At 41.0% G+C, this 13,574-nt stretch overlaps 1 protein-coding gene across 1 annotated transcript in view; it reads left to right on the top strand.

Annotated features, from left to right (window-relative positions):
• Positions 1–2,427: 2,427 nt before the first annotated feature.
• Positions 2,428–13,574, top strand: part of LOC126249683 (uncharacterized) — a 176,276-nt gene continuing 165,129 nt past the window's right edge. Inside the window, exon 1 of the mRNA XM_049951361.1 lies at positions 2,428–2,682. The gene's annotated coding sequence lies outside the window, so the exon portion shown is untranslated. The remainder of the gene's footprint in view (positions 2,683–13,574) is intronic.

Consider the following 13,574-nt stretch of genomic DNA (forward strand, 5'->3'; position numbering starts at 1 on the left):
TCTGGAGCTGATGCACTGCCCTGTCCTGAAAGTGGCACTTTAAAATGCATGTCTATATGGGTGGGTCACCAGAATGTACAGAATACACAATCATAACATGTTTAAAAACAATTTTTCCATGCCAACAGAAGTAAAAGATGATGACAAATTGTAATCATGTATTAAATGTAAAATGTACAAAGTGGTTTGTAATATTATTGTACAATCGCATAATTCAGAGGAATTTGATTATTTCAGTTCTTCGAATTTAAACAGTAAGACATAGTGAAATGTTTGGCTTGAAAAAGAATGCTCTTCTGGTGAGCTACATTCGTTGCTCCGCTCCAGGTATTTTTATATCTAGAAGCAGTTACTGAAAGGGAAATCTAAAAAGTTATGGAAAGCAAGAAAACATGAGCATTTAAGTAAATGTTTGCAGCATTTTGTGGTAGGATAAGGTTTTGTGTGATGTTGTTTGAAATTGGAATATCCTTCACTTTGTGCTGTTTTATTGCTGCTGTTTCTTTATCATAAAAATCAACAGGTAAAAATTCGAATGAGATATATCAGAACAAGATATGAGATTACTTACATGTAGATTTGTTTGACTTATTTTCAGTAAAATCTGTGACGGAGTAATAATTTTATAACTGTTGATCTTTACACTAGTTTGAATTTTTGGAATTCCTTCCAATGATAAGGTGTACCAAAATAATGAATTGTTTATAACAGTATGGTGTAACTTGTCACCGCCTATAATCCTACATGCATTTCACATATGTTGGTAAAGCCTTTAATCACATTTTCTGCAAGAGAGTCTTCCTTTCTGTTATGAAGATCTTGCTCTTGTTTCATAATTTTTTCTAAATAAATAAAGAAAGAAAAATTTCCCAGACTCAGATTTAGTTGGTTTACTCAAATAATGTGATAGTTTGTAGAAACCTCCTGGAAACGCACCTTAATGTAATTTTAGTCGAATTCTTGGGTATTTCTGGTCATTTACTTGCAAATCTTTAAAAGTATTAATTGTTATTAACGTCCTCTTCTTCAAAATGTTTCATATAGACAACGAATCTCTTGGAAATGATCCACTTTCCCTTGGAATTGCTCCATGCATACCTGTATATGTTGAGAACTGGAATACCATGGTGTAGGTCTAATTTGGACTGTAGTAATTATACTCCAATTAAAACTACATTGTGAGTGATGTTTCAATGAGTCGAGTGGTAGGGGCCAGCCACCATCCACTGACAGCGGCCCCCACTCACCACCCCTCAGTCTCTGCAATTTGTTAATCACAAAGTAATTTTAATTGGTTTACAACCACGCAAAATCCGTTAATAACCATGCCGACCCTGTGTCGATGCTGTACAAGAACACAAGACAAAGAAGATGGTGCCACACATTCTGCGCTATACTTGATAGCTACACAATGTTTACCACATAATTACATCATTTGTTAAAATTCCATTCTTGCCCATTTAATGGGAATACTGTCACTGATTTGTGTTAATCGTAGCATTGCGTTTGAGTATGAACACATGACATGTCCTGTCACATATGGTAGGCTGCTGAGTTTCTGTATTGTGCGCAATGTTCCGTTTTCGTGTTTCATTATTTTCGACACTTGACAAAATTACTTATGTGGATATTTAAAAAGATAGATAACAATTATTCGTTCTTGTGTGCATGCGTTAAACGTACGATTGCATGTATTAGAGAGTAAAAAAGCTTTGCTTTTAATGTGCAACGAGACGTCCATTCTGCGAGCCTGGCAGTCCATTTGACAGGTGCGGTGTGTATTATCATATTGAAGGCTCAGACTTGTGTAGAGTAAGCTATGATTTGTATGTACCGGTATATATTTTCGCTAGCAAATAAATGTCGATGTTTTGAAATGATGTTCCACTTCTCGTCACTTCACCACACAAAACTGATGAAGACATACGTTATGAAGTTTGCTTTGACCATTAACAAACTTTATCGTTGTTGGTACCTCAATTTCGATACTATATTCCAACTTTTTGCGTCACAGATGGTATTTCATGAGCTCACTTCCATCATTCGGTACCGGGCTCAAGCGAATTTACGTGGGGAGATGTGACATCCAGCGTGAATACACCCTCACGTGACATGACGTGACGGTCTGTTGACGCCTAGTGTGAATCGCCTGTTATGCATCGTTGAAGGTCACGCAGAAGTGAATATTTCGCCAGCATTTATCTAGTTGCTTGATTCTTACTAGTAGTTTCACATAAAATAACGTTCCCTATGAGTACTTTCAACAATTACTGGCAATTGTGTTCCACAGAAACTGTTGTCGGTCCTGTCAATTCAGGTAGATGTAGGTGATGGCGTTTCAGCTCTCAACAGATTTACTTCTCAAATATTGGCAATAGCTGCAAGTGTCTTATCTGTGATTATAAGATATATCTTTGGAGAAGTGTCAGTAATTTGAATTGGCCGGTATGTAGTTGTGTGTTGTTGTTCAGTGTGTTATATTTCGAAAATGTTTGAGAGTTTATATTAAACAGGACAAGTGTGGAAGTAGTAGTTGCAAAGTAGGTTGTGTATATCGGGCTTCTTTCTGCTAGCGACTGGAGCAGAAGCTGCATTCTTGTTGGCCTGCTTGTTGTCTATGCCCTTCGCAGACATTCTTCAAATTAATGCTGTCACCAACCTGTGGCCTGACTGAGATTGTCTGTGAGTGTATTCTTTATACCATGGATGTGAATTACTCAAATCATGCCTGTTAATCGAGTGTCCACTGTTGCCCATATACTGCAGCAAAGTGTCAGTTTGCTTATAGTGTTAAGAATAGTCTACAGCAGCATTGGAATTAATTTACTTCTTTACTCGTCCAAGGATCATTTCATAATGGTATAGGATTTGTCAAGGTAATACAGTGTAAATCAAAGGCCAAAATATACAATACTTAGCATACATAATATCCCTTTTTGATTTAGCAACGGGTACTAAGCCCTGCCCAAATATTTGGTAAACTGCCGTCTGCTATGAGAACGCTGTGCGCTATAAGCGCTGGCATGCTCTTTCGTTTGTTGGAGGCATCTGAGGGCCGAAATCTCTTGGAGATTCGCAACCGGCATGTGACACGTCGACTAAGTTGTAATGATAGCATATCTTTGTAGTTGCAATTACAAGGTTGGTTGGGGATATGACATTTCCCATGTCATTGATAAATTACGTTAATTATATATATATATATATATATATATATATATATATATATAAAATTAACGTATAGTGTGTTAGTCTGATGATAGACAATGCTGCCGGTCAAAATACTACGAAAGCGAATGTTAAGAATGATGGATAGTAAATTTAAAACACTTAACTTTTTTTTACCACCATCTGATAACGAAATTAGGTGAACATTTTACTATGACGATACAAATGTCTGTTCTGTTCATGCGAGTTTTGCAAGAAGACGAAAGTAGAAACTATAGCATTTATGAAGGTATTTGAATTACTTCTCTTTAGGTTTCTTTGATGGAAACCCAGAAGCATTAAGGCACAATAATGGATCGTACACACAGGCCTGTTAGCATGAAATGTAAGATAAAGTATTTATGTGATGAAACCCGCCTCTATAGCAGAGGTCGCTTACGTGCGCCTGTGTAGTGGGACTCAATTCGGAGACAAGCTGGTTCGAATTCTGGTGGTTGATGAAATTTTCACTGCCTGTATTTGGCCAACAGAGGGAGGACAGGTGGTGGCATAGAGTTCCTGGTCACCAGTCTTTGTGCCAGTGTCCTAGATTAAATTCCAAACTTCGGGATTACAGTAGCGTCTGATTCCACCCGTCTGCTTTGAACCATGACGTCATCAATATGGCGGAAACGACCCCTCTCAACGTCTCCAATATGGCACCTGTGAGGTCATTACATAAACACGACAACAAACACAAAAATACATATGAAAACAACAAACACATCTCCCTCCAAAAATATAATCAAACTAACGGGCTCAGCGCGAGCAATTGGTGTTTTTGAGGGGGGACAAACTAAATATAAACACACACACCACGACCCCAAACCACACAAAACGACGACATAAAAACACAAAATTCCCACATTCCTTTACACTAACAATGCCCATACCAATCGGTCACTTCCTTTCACCTACATAGGTCAACTGCAATTGTCGATACAACAAAATAATGACCAACACCCGAAAATTATCATCATCCTGCAACTATCAATACCACAAGACAAATTACGATACCAAAACACACGTACGTTGGAATCGGACACTTCCCTTGGCCTATATAGGTCAACTGCAGCTGACGATACCAATACAGAGCTACAATGACACATCGGAATCGGACACTTCCCTTAAAGTATAGAAGTCAGTTACAACTAAAGATACCAAAACACATACGACAACATACATTGGAATCGGACACATCAACAACAGCTACCGATACAAAATGCATCTACAACTAAAAAATTGGATTCGGATACTTTCCTTAAGTTACATTACCATCCCCCCCCCCCTCCGCCACTTACAAAACGACCTCAACTAATCACCCTTGGCCTATACATTTTACTAACAGCCCTCAAAAAAATGCAGTACTCCCCAGGGACATTCTTCTGCCAGTAATACTCATCTAAATGAGATTGCAGGTTAGAAGGGGGTGCCTCTTCCCCCTCCCTACAACTGATTTAACTGCTCCCCCCCCCCCCCCCAAAAAAAAAACCACTATTGTATTAGTACACACCTCACTCTTGTAATGCGTGAACTCTAAAATATGATTGACAACTAAATGATCGTAACCCCTCTTCCCCAACCCCCTATAAGATGGAAAAGATTCTGAAACTACCATACTCCCTTCCTTTATATACTCTTAAATTAACCCCACCAATTCCCTCTTTGTACGCCCCCCCCCCCAAAAGCCTGAAAATACAATCAGCATACCCACCCCCACCCAAAATAACGGCCCCCCACACCCATCAACCAACTGGAGACTTACCCCTCCCATATTTTCTCTTCCCAAACTGCGACTCATTTATATCGACCACCACCCTCGGCTCACCCAGCTTACCCCTATACTTAACATATTCTGAACAAACTTGCCTACAAAAAGAAAACCAATCTAAAACTGTCCTCTCACTCACACCAGTCTTGTGTGCACAAAAACTGATGGAGGATCTGTAACAAAAATAATGTCATCAAAACTCTCTCTCTCTCTCTCTCTCTCTCTCTCTCTCTCTCTCTCTCATGGCCAACCTAGACTTCTCAAACCAGGTACTGTGTCTAATGGAGTGCCAAAGGTTATCCCTTCGACACCACCACATGTGACAGTCCCTGGTCCGAGACGCAGGAACTCTGGCTAACCGCATCTTCTCTTTACAGACACTGCACTTGACTATTTTGGCCAGCAGTCCAAACATCTGCAAAAATTTTATGAGGGACGTCATGTCCTCCCCCATCTCAGCATGCAACCGCGAACTGTTAAATTTCACGGTCATATCCATACCTAACAAAAGAAGCCACAAAATAAACACCTTACCGCACAACAAACAGCAAACCAATAACAACAATCAACACCGCAGAAAGAAAATTAATTGGTGACTCACTGAAACCAATTTCCGTTCTTCAGTCACTGTCAATACAAATTAATTCCCACTGCGACCAGCGACGCGCGAATGAACCCAATATGCCACATAACACGCAGACCATATACACGCCACCAGAGGACACCTCCAACCGCAAAAAGACAACATCTACAAACATGACCAACTCGTAAACTAAACTCCACGCCATCGTGACGTCACACACAACACCACCCTTACATCACGGGTCAAGGCCGACAGATGAGACTGGACGCTTCCGTTAAACCCAAACACCTCTGCAGTGCCTTGTGAAGTGATGGCATGTGACAATGTTGATGATGATTCATCCATCGGATGGGGATGATGAGCTTGGCAACCCCCTTGGTGCTATTCGTGAGGTGTGGGCTATGTGCCAGCATTGATTTTCACTCTCTCTCTTCCCTTTGTGTGTGACAGCAGAAACCAATCACTACACTGTACAAGCACCCATCACAGTCATCCATACAACACCAATGCACACGACACTTCATAACTAGTCCACATGAAACTTCATAACTAGTTGGAGGTAGGCAGCCACAAGCCACCTCCACTAAGACCTTGCCATGAGTGGTGGTGCAGAATTCTTGCATCCACTTCCCGTGCACCCATTCCCTGAGTATCGAACTATTTGTTCTTTTATGTGTGATGTCATTAACCACTGGTGCTTTGTCAATGTGTCACCTGTGGCGTTTCTCTGTTACAGTTAAGTACAAAGTGGCACTACTCTCTGGACATATTTTTATTGAGTAGGTAGTGGGTTGAGTGTCAGGAATTGTAGAGGCTGTTACGCAACATACTTTATAACGGTGGAAGTAAGAGGGGCTACCTGTGACCCATAAAAAAAGAAAGAAAGAAAGAAAAAGCCTTGTTATTTCTAGTAACACTTTTATTAGGTTGTATTTTATTTAGCTGAACAGGTAGTTCCTCTTTTTGTACTTTAATGGAAATATGGTGCGGAGTTCACAGTTTTATGCAAATTTCATTTCCGTGAATTAAGGCTGCCATTTTGGAATGTTTTATGTAGTGTTCAAACTGCCACGGAGACTGACTGGCTTTACTCATCCTGCTTGTGTAAAACTAAACCATGCACAAGATGTTTCTGTGTGAGCTGTTGTAGGTGTACTAGTCTTTCCCCCTAAATAAATTTAGTGAAATTGGTTATTGCAGTTTCGTTCGTATGTCTTAGTGAAATGTTACTGACACTCCTTGGTATATCCACCATTTCATATTGTTTAGCATTTGAATTATCTTTGGTGAGTCACTAAATGCCCCAGCCTTATCTAAGTCTAATATAAATCCCATAAACTTGAGCATTTCAGGTGTGCGATTTCCATCAAAATAATTTGCAACATGTCAGTTTACAGGATTTGTGTTTATGGCTGCTTCTTTGCCATTTGTTTTGGGAATCCCTCCTGTATACCAAATTGATTTTCCCCAATACCAAGCTACCACTTTCATTCCCCCAACCAAAGCTGTGAATGCTTTCATTTCATTTACCCAGGGACTGCTAAGCCCAGCTTTGTACTATTAAACTTATAACAACAAATGATTTATTATTTATCACATGGACTATGTCAGTATTACAATGAGGGTGGCTGACATCTGCAGCTGTTTAAAGAAATGTAGGCTTGGGAAACTTAAGTTTCAGTAACTTATTTGGTTTATCAATAATACCTCCACACAAGAAGTTTACACAGTGTTTTGTCATCTTCAGGCACCCATGTGTTTATTAGTGGGATTAGTTAAAAACATGATATCACACCTATAGACTGATAATTCCATTAACATGACAAACTTATGAGACTTAAGTTACCAAATGTTAACATCACTAATGACAAAAATGTTAGCAAAATAAATTCTGATATACTAGTGGGACCTCCACAGAAATTTTGGGCTGATATTACTCTTGCTATTACTGACTTGAAATACATAAAGAACCTGAAAGTTTCAGGTCACACTGTGGAAATTGTGTCTGATGAGGGACATAAATACAGATTTGAAATGTGCACTGTATATGGGCTTAATAAAAGTGTTGTCAATAGTTTTGTTGGCTACACCAACTTATAACTGAACTGTTACCTTCAGACCTCAGCTAGACTTTTGGCCACAGTTCATTCTGTCACCACAACCTCATAAAAACATGGATCCAGTATACAAGTAATCAAAAAAATTAATCCCTCAAGGGATCACAGTCTGTTAGACCTATATAGGTATGGTAAACATGATTTGAGTCACCACCCACAACAAATAAGACATTATAAACGCAGCATATGGCAGACATGTACTGAAATATGCAAAATGAAACATTACAGGCACCATTTATATAACTTAAGTCACACTTCAAAGCATATACTAATTACACTGTCTCTTATTAACACATTATTCTGTGTGGTGAACACTTCATTTCTTTGCGATCTTCTGTGTGTGTGTGTGTGTGTGTGTGTGTGTGGGGGGGGGGGGGGGGGGGCAATCATCACTTGTGATTGGAAAAATGTAATGTGTACAAGTTTATATCATTATAGGCTTCGTGTATTAATTCTCAAATTGAAATTTGCCTCATGCAATATTTCTAATGGCCCTTTTTTGTCAGTTGGGCAGAATGAGTGTTGCTATTTTCACCGTTACCTAGCACAGAGTGTCTGCTTGTGTCTGTATATGTGTGGATGGATGTGTGTGTGTGTGTGTGCGCGCGCGCGAGTGTATACCTGTCTTTTTTTCCCCCTAAGGTAAGTCTTTCCGCTCCCGGGATTGGAATGACTCCTTACCCTCTCCCTTAAAACCCACATCCTTTCGTCTTTCCCTCTCCTTCCCTCTTTCCTGATGAGGCAACAGTTTGTTGCGAAAGCTTGAATTTTGTGTGTGTGTTTGTGTTTGTTTGTTTGTGTGTCTATCAACCTGCCAGCGCTTTCGTTCGGTAAGTCACATCATCTTTGTTTTTACATATATTTTTCCCACGTGGAATGTTTCCCTAAACTTTTTATTTGGTGTTAGGGTCTGTGATCTATTTCCAGCACATGAACATAAAATATAAAAAAACATCACTTTTCATCATTTTCTGTACTCCCAAACCAAAACTCGGAATCCTAATCAAAAAACAAAGTGAAAATGAGGCCATTATTTACACAGTTAATAAAGGAAATAGTATTTAAGTTACAACAAACAGAGCCTGTTAAATTAGCAAATGAAATACACAAAGCTCCCACCAAAGCATTTGATGTAAAATTTAATACTCTTAGGTTTGTTATTTTTATGATCAATGGATTGTAATTGTGATATCTGGCTGTGCTGTGAAACATCAGTTTACAAATGCCATACACTTTCATAAGTGAAAAATGTGTGAAAATGCTGATCATTTACATTGTTCTCCACATTAATCGTAAACTATGTACCTAACTCAATGTGAAATAATTTACTCTCATTGTCTGTTAGATTAATACACAGCAATATGTGGATGGTCAGATTTTCATCTCCGAAGTCAGCTGTTGTCCACAATTAAAAAGTTGGTAAATGTACATGTTTTAAGATCTGTAACGTGATTGTCATCTTTGATTCCTATCAATAAGAACATCTAGGGATGTAGAATATTATTTTTCATATTGAAATTTGCCTCATGCAATATTTCTAATGGCCCTTTTTTGTCAGTTGGGCAGAATGAGTGTTGCTATTTTCACCGTTACCTAGCACAGTTTGGGTTAACAGTGAGAGTACCATATATGCGTCAAATATGAACACAGTGAAAATTACAATTTTTATAAATGCTGTTTAGTCATGCTTCTGCCTCTGCACAACTAAAGGTTATTTATAAATATTATATTTTTGAAAATGTATTTTTTTTTTGTATATATGTAACTCTTGCCAGTAATCTGAACAGTTCTTGATGATGATCTTTCACCGAAACTAGCCACACATTTGAAGAGTAATGTGAACACCGGCTTTTTGTATGTAGAACACAATCAACAAAAAGATAATTTTTGAAGTATTGTGTGAAAAGAGGCAGCAGGTTAGTAGACATAATGCTCTTTTATTTAGTTTTTGTGATACTGCCACATAGAGCAATGTGGACATTCTCAGACTTCTCTCTTCATTATAATACTTAGTGTTAGTATGACACTACCAAATTAAAAATTTGCCTCAGGTTTTTTGTGGCGTTCATCCGTACCTCATCCAGGGCAGTATGTCTGTATGGTGTGTAGTTTGTGGACATGTCTTTAGACGTGGAAATAATAGTTAATACAGCTTTAACTTGTAATAAGCACACTGGAGAGAAGATTAGTCATCCCCGGAGACATCATGCTTATACTTATACCTCCCTCAGTTACACACTGAAGAGCCGAAGATACTTGCACAACTGCCTAATATCGTGTAGGGCCCAGTGAGCATGCAGAAGTGCTGCAACGCGATGTGGCATGGATTCGACTAACGTCTGAAGCAGTGCTGGAGCGAATTGACACCATAAATCCTACAGGGCTGTCCGTAAATCCGTAACAGTAGGAGCGGGTGGAGATCTCTTCTGAACAGCACGGTACAAGGCATCCCAGATATGCACAATAATGTTCATGTCTGGGGAGTTTGGTGACCAGCGGAAATGTTTAAAATCAGAAGTGTGTCCCTGGAGCCACTATGTAGCAATTCTGGACATGTGGGATGTTGCATTTTCCTGCTGGAATTTCCAAAGTCCGTCGGAATGCTCAATGGATATGAATGGATGCAGGTCATCAGACAGGATGCTTACGTACGTGTCACCTGTCAGTCATATCTAGACGTAACAGGGGGTCCTGTATGACTCCAACTGCACATGCCCCACACCATTACAGAGCCTCCACCAGCTTGAACAGTCCCCTGCAGACATGTAGGATCCATGGATTCATGAGGTTATCTCCACACCCATACACGTCCCTCCGCTCGATAAAATTGAAACGAGAATCATCCGACCTGGCAACATATTTCCAGTCATCAACAGTCCAATGACGGTGTTGATGGGCCCAGGCAAGGTGCAAAGTTTTGTGTCATGCAGTCATCAAGGGTACATGAGTGGGCCTTTGGCTTTGAAAGCCCATATCGATTATATTTTGTTGAATGGTTTGCACGTTGACACTTTTTGATGGCCCAGCATTGAAATCTGCAGCAATTTGCAGAAGGGTTGAACTTCTGTCACGCTGAGCAATTCCCTTCACTTGTTGGTCACATTCTTCCAGGATCTTTTTACGGCCACAGCGATGTTTTACCGGATTCTTGATATTCACGGTACACTCTTGAAATGGTCGTACGGGAAAATCCCCACTTCATCGCTACCTTGAAGATGCTGTGTCCTGTTGCTCATGTGCAGACTATAACACCACATTGAAACTAACTTAAATCTTGATAACCTGCCGTTGTAGCAGCAGTAACTGATCTGAGAACTGCACCAGACACTTGTCTTATATAGGCATCACCGACCTCAGTGCCGTATTCTGCCTGTTTACATCTCTCTGTATTTGAATACACATGCCTATACCAGTTTCTTTGACACTTCAGTGTATTACACGAAGTAGTCACCATGTATACCTTTTAACGGTTTTAATTTGCAACACAAGAAATAACTTCACAGATTTGGTATTAACACAAAAACTAACTTCTGAAGAAAAAGAAATTAAAAAAAAACCTCTTGAGCAAGTGCTCAAATAAACTAAGTTCAGAAAAGTAACAATCACAGTTTGAATCCTTTGAAGTCTGTATCAGTTTAGTTTGGAATACTGGCACCAAGTCCAACATTTTCCAAGTGTGGAAGATTTAGCAAAACAGCATTCCAAGTCCTTTCCACTCAGTGGCATTCCATTTGGCAAAATCCCACTTCAAGGTGATCGTGAAGAATGAGGAGTTGATCGTGGTAACATGTCATCCAGGCGAGGTCTTCCTATTGTGGCAGGTGGTGTTCGAACTACTGGCTGCCATTGCAGTGCGACCCCTAATAGTTATCTCGCAGAGTGACACTTCTGTTTGACTGGCTCAAACTTAGTTCCGGCGGAAGTAGAAAATAGTTCGGCATGCGTGCACTGATCAGGGCTGTGCATGTGCCTTGCAGCAACTGCTGGCCTGGCCCCTGGTGTTGCCTTCTATTGATTCGCTGGTAAGTTAGCTGGTTTGAATATACGCCGTGCGCAGACCAAAGTACCACCAATGTGATGTATGTTGTCCAGGTAGCTGTTGACACCTATTGCACTGCCTCTAACCCTGATAATACAGCCATCTTGCTGAGGAAGCGTGAGCACAAATTTCTTCACATATGCCATATCCTACCGAAGACTATCATTTATGATTATATCCTGCAGAGTTGTCAGTCTGTGGGGATGTTAATTGCTATATTTCACTCATTGTCCCAAACAACCTGATGTTTTTCAGGGGATTAATATTGAGTGATCCAACCAGTTGGTTGAGGTGTAGTAAGGTACCAGTGTGTTTGTCAAACTAGGAATGTATACATGCAGCCTTGTGAATATAGCTGTTGTCATATTGGTAGAAAGGAACATCAACACATAATAATCATGAAGATGTAGGCGAAAAGACAACACTTGGTCATCCAGAATGTTGAAGTAACCCCCCTGCGGGTGCAGGGGTTAGAATAGGCCCGACATATTCCTACCTGTCGTAAGAGGCGACTAAAAGAACTTACACACGTTTCGGCCTTTATGTGATGGTCCCCTGTAGGGTTTGACCTCCATTCTTCAAAATTTTCCCGAAGAGCGAGCCAATTGGGGAGGGGCGCCTTACAAGGTGCATCGTGTCCATCGTGCATTGAGATCCTTAGCCCACTTTCTTGTCGTCACATTGCAGTCCCGCTTGTTCTCCATCTGTAGGGCGAGGACACCTTCCTGGGTGCGTTTTCCACCATGCACTATGCAGTGTTGCTTTCTGTGCCAACGATGACCATGGACTTCTTTGCACCTGATATCCAGCACTGTAGCCAGTCTGTTGTGGTGGGGCCGTCATGTACACTGTTGGTTGTAGCTCCCTGACCACACAGGGATCGCTCTGCTGATGCCTGCACCGTTAACTCCCCACGTATGCCAAGGGGTAGATGCCCATCCCACTGGGGCATTGGGACTCCCGGCAATGGCCATCCTGCCAGGTGGCCTTTGCTGTGGCTGGATGGGGAGGCCCCTGGTCCGAGTTGGTGGAATCAGGGCGGATGACAAGCGATGAAGTGTAGTCCATCATCTCTTGCTGGTGGTGAAACACCAGCAGTCTCTAAGTGATCATGAGCTCTATTCAACGCACAGAAGTGCAACCCAAAATCGTTCCCCTCCCTGGCCACACCATGGGAGGAACGTCAGGCTGACAGTGGATTTTATTTGCCGCGGTACCTTGTATGTTAAAGAGCTGATGGGGAATCTTCCATGACAATGAAGCCTCAGTTTTTTGTTGAGGATTTAGAGGACAAGTTTGGGAAAGGTGGAGAGCTTGTCCAAAATGAGATCTGTGTCAGTCTTGATCCAAACAGCATCCTCTGCCAAGTCACAGGTGTTACTCGCTTGTGACAAGCTGGGGGATGTTTCTGTAACCATCACGCCCCATAAGAGCTTAAATATGGTCCAGGGTATCATATTTCACAGGGACTTTCTTCTGCAGTCCGATGATGAGCTGCACGCCAATTTAGAACAGCAAGGTGTACATTTCGTCCGGCATGTCCACCGTGGTCCGAGGGATAATCAGGTTGCCATCGATGCCATCATCTTGGCCTTTGAGGGTGATAGATTCCTCGAGAAGTTCAAGGTGATGGTCTACCTCTGTGATGTAAAGCCCTATATCCCTCCCCCGATGCGGTGTTTTAAGTGCTGGAAGTTTGGCCATATGTCTTCCTGCTGTACTTCCAGCGTCACGTGCCGAGATTGCAGATGCCCATCACTTTCCAATACTCCATGTGCCCCACCACCCATCTTTGTCAACTGCGGAGAGCACCATTCACCTTGCTCGCCAGACTGCAGGATGCTCCAGAAAGAAAGG

This window comes from Schistocerca nitens, chromosome 3 (assembly GCF_023898315.1).
Source record: "Schistocerca nitens isolate TAMUIC-IGC-003100 chromosome 3, iqSchNite1.1, whole genome shotgun sequence".
NCBI lineage: Eukaryota > Metazoa > Arthropoda > Insecta > Orthoptera > Acrididae > Schistocerca > Schistocerca nitens.